Genomic DNA, 10,221 nt, shown 5'->3' on the forward strand with positions numbered 1-10,221 from the left:
CTGTTTGAGACCATAGAGAGCCTTTTTGAGCCTGTATACAAGGTTTGGATCTTTTCCAAGGATAAACCCATTTGGTTGTTCAATGTACACTTCTTCATTCAAGTCTCCATTCAGAAAGGCAGATTTTACATCCATCTGAAATATTTGAACTTCTGAAAGCTAGAGAGGGCAAGGAACATTCTAATGGCCTCAAGTCTTGCAATGGGAGCAAAAGTTTCTTCAAAGTCTATTCCTTCTTGTTGAGCATACCCTTTAAAAACAAGTTTGGCCTTGTTTCTAATTACTTCCCCATTTTCATTCAACTTGTTTTTGAAGATCCATTTTGTCCCTATGACATTCTTATCTTTTGGTCTAGGAACCAACTCCCAAGTGTTGTTCTTTTCGATTTACTCAAGTTCTTCATCCAATGCCTTGACCCAGCATTCATCTTTGCATGCCTCTCTTACATTTTGTGGTTTAGTGGAGGAAAGTAATGCCAAATAGCTTGAAGCTTCTGCAATTGTTCTTCTTGTTTGTATGCCTACCTCCTTTTGCCCCAAAATTTGAGATTCTAGATGATTCTTTTGAACATACCTAGATGGAGTCTTTTCTTCTATCCTTATTTGTTCCTCTGGTGCTTCACGTGTTTCTTCTTCATCATGAATATGATTTGATGTTGATGGATAGTCCTCATCATCTTCGAAGTCTTCAGATCTTACCTGCCTGGGAGTGTTTTCTTTTTCATCCACCACTACATCAATGCTATCGATAATTCTTCCAAGCCTTTTATTGTAACATCTGTATGCTTTGCTGTGAGGAGAATAACCAAGGAGAATTCCAAAATTTTCTCTAGGTTCAAACTTGCCAAGATTTTCATCATTATTTTTAATATAGCACTTGCTTCCAAAAATTTTGAGATTTTTTACCGAAGGAGTCTCACCATACCAAAGTTCATGAGGAGTTTGAGTGCTGTTCACCCAAATATTTGTCTTGTTGAGAATAAAAACTGCAGCAAATGCGGCTTCACCCCAGAAGGTTACAAGAGTTCCAGACTCATCAAGCATAACACGAGCCACTTGTTGAACCGTTCTGTTCATCTTTTCTACCACTCCATTTTACTGAGGAGTCCTAGTTGTAGAGAATTCCCTTCTTATTCCATGTTCTTCACAAAAGTCAAAAAATTCATTCGAGGTAAACTCTCCTCCTCTATCAGACCTAAGGCATTTGATTTTTTGATCTGATTCATTTTCCACCAAGGCTTTGAATGATTTGAACTTTTCAAAGGCTTCATCTTTATCCAACACATCCTGGAAAAGTCGTCAATGAATAATATAAAGTATTCTTCTCCTCGAGGTCACCTTTTCCTAGATGGGCCACATACATTAGTATGGACAAGTTCAAGTGGCTTGCTTGCTGATCCTTCCTTCTCAGGTAAGTTAGTTCTGGTTTGTTTACCAAACTGACATGATTTGCAAATTGTATTGTCTAGAATTCTGATGTCTGGAAGACCACGAACTGACTAGTATTTACATGCTTTCCTTATCTATGAGAAGCTAAGATGCCCCACTCTTCTGTGCCATAACCAATGTTCATCATTCTTGCTTAGATAGCGTTGATGTTGTCCTTCTTGGAATATGTATAAATTATTTGGAGTCCTTAAGCCTTTGATGACTGTTTTTCCTGTATCAAGATCACGAACACTACATCCATTTGATTGAAATATTACCTCCGTTCCTCGATCACACATCTGAATGACACTCAAAAAATTATGCTTTAACCCATCAACATACATAACATTTCCAGCTTTGACTTTTTCTTTCAACTAAATAGAACCTTTACCTTTTATGAGCGCAGGGGTGTCATTTCCAAAAGAGACCTTCTTCTCCTTTTCTAAGGCACTATATGACTGGAGTTTTTCCTTACCACTCGTCATGTGTTTCGAATAGCCACTATCAATGTACCATTCATTTTATTGCCCTTCTGCATATAAAGCTATACCACATCTCTCTGGTTGTGGTTCCTTCATTCTCCATGTTTTGACACTTAAGGCCTGCTCCTTCTGAGTTGTCTGCCGAAACCTGCTCCTGCATTTAGAATCTTCATGACTAAAGTTATTACAAATAGAGCATTCTGTTTCATTTTCAAGAGTAGAAAAGTTATTGTAGGTTCTTTTCATGATCCCAGTCATGCCCCTTTGTTTTTGAGCTTCTCTAGTCATGATTGTCTTATAGGCAACACATTGAGCTGCTTTGTGACCAAAGTTATGACAAAAAAAGCATTGGCCATTGAATGAAATCCTGCAATTATCAGATCTATTGACCAACCAATTGTAGTTTCTACTGACATCCATTCTTGAGGAAAATTGTGAAGATTTTACCTATGGTTGGTTGTAGCTTCTGTTCATCCTTAAGGTGGATTGTCCCTGATTTACCTGGTAATTTCCATTTGACCTTTGCTCACTCCTCCTTGCTGCATCAAGATAACTTTTGGAGGTGGATGGTTGCCACACTTGAGATGCTTCTCCATTATATCCCAGACCTGTCTTGATTAGTGGAGAACGCTGTACATTGATAATCTCATCTAGAGTTTCTGAGCCTTTAACAAATCTAAGATTTAGAGCTTTTGTTTTCTCAATTTTTTTTCTAAGACCAACAATTTCACATTCTAACTTTTCATGAAGTTTTTCCTTTTCAGCAAGTTAGAATTGAAGAGTGTCAATGATCAAATTCTTCTCTTCTAAAGATATTTTGAGTCTAGAAATCTCTTCATAAAGACCTTCTTCATCTATAGCATCCACAAAATCATCATCCTCAAAAGCCATTAAGAGTCTATAATTGTTACCTTGTTCATCTTCGTCACTATTTGAAAGTCCATCACTGTCTTCATGAGTGTAGTAACTTTTCTTGGTTGCATTCTGTTTCTTGCTCCATCTGACAGGTTCCTTACCTTTATCAAGCTTGTCTTTATGTGGACACTTTGCAGCATAGTGACCGACTCTTCCACAAGAAAAGCATTTGAAAGGTAACTTACCTTTGAATCTTCCAGCACCTCGTTGAAGATTCTTGACAAAAGTTGATTCTTCATCTTCTTCTGATATATGTCCTGACTCATAATAATCTTTACCTGAAGCCTTGAATGCAGCTTCTCTTCCGTCTGATGGTCCTCCTTTCCTCATTTCGTAAGCGGTCAGAATTCCGTGCAACTATGACATAATGAGATTTCGTAGATTCTCCTTTTCTTCTATAGCAGAAACTTTAGATTCAAATTTAGGGGACAAGGATCTTAGAACCTTTTCAACCACAACAACCTCTTTTACTTCTTCACCTAAGTTTTTCATACAATTAACAATCTCATCTACACGAAGAAAATAGTTAGCCACACTTTCATCATTGTGCATTCTGAGATTTTCATACTGAATTCTGAGGGCTTGAAGTTTTGCTCGTTTTACCTGTTCATCTCCTTCATAGCTCAGAACAATCTTGTCCCATATTTCTTTTGCGGACTTATACTGCATAACCTTGATGAATTCTGATTGAGAAAGACATCCTAATAGAGTCTTGACAGCCTTTGCATTAGTTTCAATTTTCTTCTTCTCAGCCGGATCTGTAGGAGTTGCTGATGGAAAAGTGTACCCTGTATCTATGATATCCCAGACTTCTATACCAAGAGATTGAAGATAGGCAGTAACTCTTACCTTCCAATATACGAAGTTTTTCCCATCAAAAATCGGTGGCCTGATAGATGCTTCTCTCTCGTAGTTGCTCATGATGATGGATCTTCCTTCAATCGATCAAGCTTCTTTAGAAGGACCTGCTCTGAAACCAATTGTTGGAAATAATACGGAGAGGGGAGGTGAATCAGTATTATCAAATTCTTTTTAATATACCTTCCAGATTTATGCTTTTAATTTATTCTTCAGATATTAATCATTAACTTGTATAATAATGAACAAGAACAAGGAAAACAGATAGTCACAACAAAGAACACCAGATATAAGGTGGAAACCCAATGTGGGTGAAAACCACCTACTGCAATATGTCTCTATCTTATTTCAATTAGAAACTTCTTTTTACAATGATTTTGTATTGGTGCACTCCTTTACCAATACGCAGGCTGAAACCTGCAGAGAGCTACAACCCTCTCTCATTTTCCAAGCTCTCCTGGAAGGGAGCTACAACCCCCTTAGCTCTTGTACTAGCTGAGCTACTAGTACGTAGGTGCTGACCTACCCCTTTTCTTCCAAGGACCACGTTTCATAAATTTTCAGACTGGATCCATGAACATCAAAAAATCATCAAGTACATGTGAATCAACCAATCTCCTTTTACAATCAACCAATAATGTCTAAGAATGCAGTAATCAGAACAACAATACCAGTAATCTAAACCCAGAACTCTTCAGCAATAGATAAAAGGCAGCCAACAATGATTTCAAGAAAGGTCCGCAACTTCACCAATGGAAACCTGCGAATATCCGTAGTTCTTCTGTGTCTAGACTGCGCAGGTCCGCACCTGATCCTTCTTTGGCTCTGCGTACCTCCGCACCTACCCCTTCTACTGCACTGCATACCTCTGTGTAGATCCGCACTTGCACTATCTGCCTGACAGCACACCTCCGCACCTGATCCTTCTGACTCTCTGTGTACCTCCACACTTGCGCCGTCTGCTGCACAGCATACCTCCGCACTTGAGCCTTCTGCTGCACTGCGTACCTCCGCACCTGCGCCCTTAGCTGCGCTGCATTCCTTCGCACCTGCTCTGTGGATCGCCTGTGGACCTCTGAATAGAGCCAAATTACCAATCCTCCAATGTGACACAGACTGTCAGATCCACAGATCTAATCATGCGCCAAGGAGATCACGATAGATCCGCCTTACAATTTATAGTTTTCACCTTGATTTAGATCTAGCTTTTCAAACCGATCACCCAAAATTTCAAATCTTAAGATGTTCAATTTTCACAAGTGACTAGCCAAATGTTCTCCTTTCCTTTTTATAGGCAACCCCTTACTTGAACCATGAATCAAAACTATAGAAAGCCTATACAAGGGATCCAAAAAACGGGGTTCAATATCTTAGGATCAATACCACGAACCAAAACCATAGGATCAAACATGTCAGGCTAAATACTATGGACCACCATAGAATTTCCCACGTGCGAGTGCTTTTCACTGCATGAAAGTGTGTGTACTAGGGGTCTGCACCTTTTGCACGGTATACCTACGGGTATTCCTACACTTCTTGCTCGGGGCACTTGCAGGTCTGTAGCTTTTGTTAAGCTCACCTGTGGGTATCTCATATTCTATCTTTTGAGAGCTTGAACAGTGATTTGCCACTTGAGTTGCCATCAAGGACAACACCTATGTCATAGCGCCAAACATGATTCATAATGCCAACACTTTGAAGCCTTAGCCTTTCGCACTAGGGGTCTCTCAGATGTGTTCTACACGGAATGTTTTATCAGCGGTCTTAAAGAAGCCATAAAAGCCCAAGTCCTACTGCACCACCCTCCCACATGGACGGAGGCTTGTAAGGTAGCTCGTAACGTGGAATGTGCATTAGTAGCCCAGTACAGTTGCCCAAATTTCTCCACTAAGGGTCTCCCCCCACAGGCTCACAACACGACTCAAACATTCAAGGTCCAAAAGGTGTCACCTGCAAAAATGGCTGAAAGAAGAAAGAAAGGATTATGTTACTACTATGATGAAAAATGTTCCCCAGGTCATAAATGCAAGGAGCCCAAATTTTTTCAAATTGATGCCACTAACTATAGGTCATCGGAGGAAGATCCACCACTTGAGGAACATGAGGCGGTAGAGGAGGACAACCTAAAGGACAATGTCCCTGACGAACCAGTTATTTCGACGCATGCTTTGGCAGGGATTTCTTCACCTCAAACTCTCAAAATCAGAGGTTTTATTAAACATCGCCCAATAGTAGTCTTGATTGATAGTGGAAGTACACATAATTTCATCCATCAAAAAGTTGCGAGAGAAGTGCATTGTTTTGTATGAGTAGTTTCTAACTTCCAAGTCCAAATTGCGGATGGGGGCACAATGAAATGTGAAGGCCGCTGTGAAAGTGTCAAACTTCAAATGGGGGATTATCAGTTGAAGACCCACATGTTTTCCATACACATGGGAGGGTGCGACATTGTCCTCGGCGCTGAATGGCTTCGTACTCTTGGGCCAATCACAATGGATTTCCAGGAGTTATATATGAGTTTTAAGTAGAACAACTCCACACATACCCTCCATGGACTCCAGGCGGGAGCTCCCTCTATCATCAGCTTGCATAGGATGGAAAAATTGCTAAAAAAGGGCCATCATGGAGTTATAGCACAATTTAATTCCATCCAGGCAGTCACAACCAAGTCTCTGCCAATTCATCCTGAGATACAATAGATTTTAAATAACCATCTGCCGATCTTTGACAAGACTCATGAGCTTCCACCCTCGAGAGGGGAAAATGATCATAGCATCACCTTGGTTCCAGGGGCCCAACCCCCAAATGTGCACCCATACAGATATCCATTCACCCAAAAGAATGAAATAGAAAAAATAATCAAGGAACTTTTGGAAGCAGGTGTCATTCATCCCAGCATTAGTCCTTATTCATCACCGGTGGTCATGGTGCTCAAGAAAGATGGGGAGTGGTGGATGTGTCTAGACTTCGGGGCCCTCAATAAGTTGACAGTCAAAGATAAATTTCCCATCTCAGTGGTTGATGATTTGCTGGATGAGCTCAATGGGGCTCAATTCTTCACTAAGTTGGATCTTCGCTCAGGCTACCACCAAATTCGCATGAAGGAAGTTGACATTCCAAAGACTTCTTTCCGAACTCATGAAGGCCATTATGAGTTCCTGGTCATGCCATTCGGTCTTTGTAATGCCCCATCTACTTTTCAGAGCCTTATGAACCACCTTCTCAAACCATATCTCAGGAAATTTTTCCTTGTCTTCTTTGATGACATCCTCATCTATAGTTTCACTTGAGCCGCACATCTTCAACATGTAGATCTACTCTTGCAACTACTCCGCAAGCATAAATTATTTGTTAAGATGTCCAAGTGTTCATTTGGCATGGAAGAAGTTGAGTATTTGGGCCACATTGTGGGGCGTGAAGGTGTCAAGATGGACCCCAAAAAGGTCCAGGCAATGCAGGATTGGCCTTAACCTAGGACCTTGAAGAGCCTAAGAGGATTTTTGGGTCTCACAGGCTATTATCGCAAATTTGTCTGCAATTATGGTCGCATAGAGAAGCCCCTCACTCAACTCCTAAAGAAAAATTCATTCTTCTGGAATGAGGACGCACAACAGGCCTTTACAGCTCTCAAAAATGCCATGTGTTCCACTCCAGTCTTAGCACTACCTGATTTCACCAAATCTTTTGTCATTGAATGTGATGCTTTGGGTACGGGTATTGGGGCAGTCTTAATGCAGGAAGGATGACCTTTGGCCTTCACAAGCCAACAACTGAGTGGGAAGAATCTGGGCCAATCTACCTACGAGAAGTAAATGATGGCCATCTTACATGTAGTAGGGACCTGGTGACCTTACTTATTAGGGTGACGTTTCCAAATCCACATAGACCATCACAATCTTAAATATTTTTTGGAGCAACGCCTATCCTCCCCACAACAAAATAAATGGCTCGCCAAAATGCTAGGATATGATTATGAGATCATTTACAAGAAAGGGCAAGACAATAGTGTAGCAGATGCATTATCTCGCCAATTTGAGGAGGAAAGTACCCTGCTAGCAATTTCCCTTCCCATTCCAGAATGGATTGAAGAGGCTCGCAGGGAATGGTTTTCACATCCCGGGCTCTCCCAACTCATTTCTCAATTACAGGCAGATCCAAATTCCACCAAGGGCTACTCGTGGCAAGATGAGATTCTTCTCTACAGGGACAAAGTCGTAATATCACCAACATCCACCCTCAAAAGTCGCATTTTGGCGGAATTGCACTCATTCCCCATTGCATGACATTCAGGCTTTCAGAAGACGTATGCTCGCACTAGAAGATCATTTTTTTGGACAGGCATGAAAAAGGACATCCTTACTTTCATAGCAGAATGTGATCTCTGTTAATGCCACAAAGGGGAGACCATCAACGCACCAGGCACATTACAACCGTTTCCCATCCCATCATCAATATGGACGGAGGTTTCTATGGATTTCATTACAGGTCTTCGAAAGTCAGGAAACAAGTCAATCATCATGGTGGTTGCGGATAGACTTTCGAAGTATGCTCATTTCTACGCCCTACCCCACCCATTTACACTAACTTTGGTCGCTCAATCTTTCATGGATCAGATCTTCAAATTGCATGGCATGCCCACTTCTATTGTGTCCGATCGCGGCCGGATCTTCACCAGTAATTTTTGGCAGGAACTCTTCAGGCTACAAGGCACTCAACTAAAACTCAGTACTTCCTATCATCCACAAACGGATGGTCAAACTGAAGCTGTCAACAAATGTTTGGAAACCTACCTTAGGTGTTTCACTTCAGAAAAACAACATCTTTGGGTACAGTGGTTACCTCTGGCTGAATGGTGGTATAACACCAACTATCATGCCACCACCAAAATGACTCCCTATGAAGCAGTATATGGTCAACTCCCTCCTTCCCCTATTTCTTATCTCAAGGGGTGCTCAAAGGTACAAGCAGTGGATCAACTCCTACAACACTGCACAACCATGCTCACCCATCTTAGAGAGAATCTTCATCAAGCTCAAAACCGCATGAAGCAACAGGTAGACCAGCATCGCTCAGAGCACCAATTTCAAGAAGGGGATCAGGTCTTTTTGAGGCTGCAACCATATAAGCAAACATCACTCAAAGACAAGGGTTGTCAGAAAATATCTCCAAAATTATATGGACCATATCAAGTACTTCAGCGCATTAGAGAAGTGGCTTACAAGTTGGCTTTGCCACCTACTACAAAAATCCATCCAGTTTTCCATGTCTCATGCCTCAAGAAAGTGATTGGGAACAATTGCAGAATTCAAACCAGTCTACCTAAATTGGAAGTAGAAGGGTCAATCTAGCTCCAACCTGAATAGGTCCTAGACACACGAGATAGGCACCTGCGGGGCCGCATGATTAGGGAAGTCCTCATCAAGTGGAAAGACACCTCTCCGGAAGATGCAACTTGGGAACCAGCCACTATTCTTCAGCAGTTTCTGCAGCTTCAGCCTTGAGGACAAGGCTAGTTTTAAGGGGCAGGGCATGTTAGGGTCCCACCCTAACCCCCTTATTTATGTAATGGGATCGAGTCATATTCAAGAGTCAATAAAGCCCATATTAATAATTGTAAGTGGTTAACCCGCAATTAATGACGGGACCATAGTTAGTTGCAAATGGGCTGTAGTATTAGATAGATGGTATTAATAAAACCCATGGTATTGATCCATGGTATCACATGTATGAGTCATATATAAAGGATAGAGACTCCCTGCGAGGAGCATCATGTATTATTTTTGAATCGAGCTCTGCTCTATTGGGGGTTTCCCCCTCGAAGAGGCTAGTGAACATTGCTTTCTGAATAATAAAATATTTTTGTTCTAGGTATCTTTCTTCGCATATTCTGTATTTGGGTATCTTTTTGTAGGTTAAGAGCATAACAGTATTACAGCCTTGGAACCAACTACCACTTTATTAGAACTTGTTGACTGATTAGTGCTAAGACTAGAAGGGACTTTACAAGATATCACAATTTCTGTCAACTCATGGGAATATCTAGTAGATTTCCTGGTTATAAACCCAAGAAGTAGGTTGGATGGGCATCCTTTGATTCTGGGTCGACCTTGGCTGGCAACAACTAATGCATATATTGGCTACTGAGAAGGAAGCATGAATATTAAAAAGGGGGATGCTGTAAAATATTTGGTGTTATATCCTCCTGCCAGGCCAAGTTTTCCCATTGTAAAAATATGTAAGTAGCCACCAGCATACCTGGAAGAGAGCATCCATTTGCCACTCACAGTAGTGGAGGCATTGGAATTTAAAGAGAAGACTGAAAATGATGTTATCAAAAGTTTTATAAATCAGCTAGCTAATGCGAATAATGTACAGTGTCAGATGTTGAAAGAAATCCTTGATAACGAAGCCATGGAGGATCCCTTGAAGGATACAGATAACCAGCATATTCAAACAATTTTTGTTCATAACAACAAACCAGTTTAGATCGAGCTAGGCAAAGTTCTAAATATCAATGCTGATCTAGATAGTGAACAACA

Source organism: Pinus tabuliformis, chromosome 3_1 (genome assembly GCF_031772625.1).
Source record: "Pinus tabuliformis cultivar Carrire ecotype Pingquan chromosome 3_1, CPIR1, whole genome shotgun sequence".
Lineage (NCBI taxonomy): Eukaryota > Viridiplantae > Streptophyta > Pinopsida > Pinales > Pinaceae > Pinus > Pinus tabuliformis.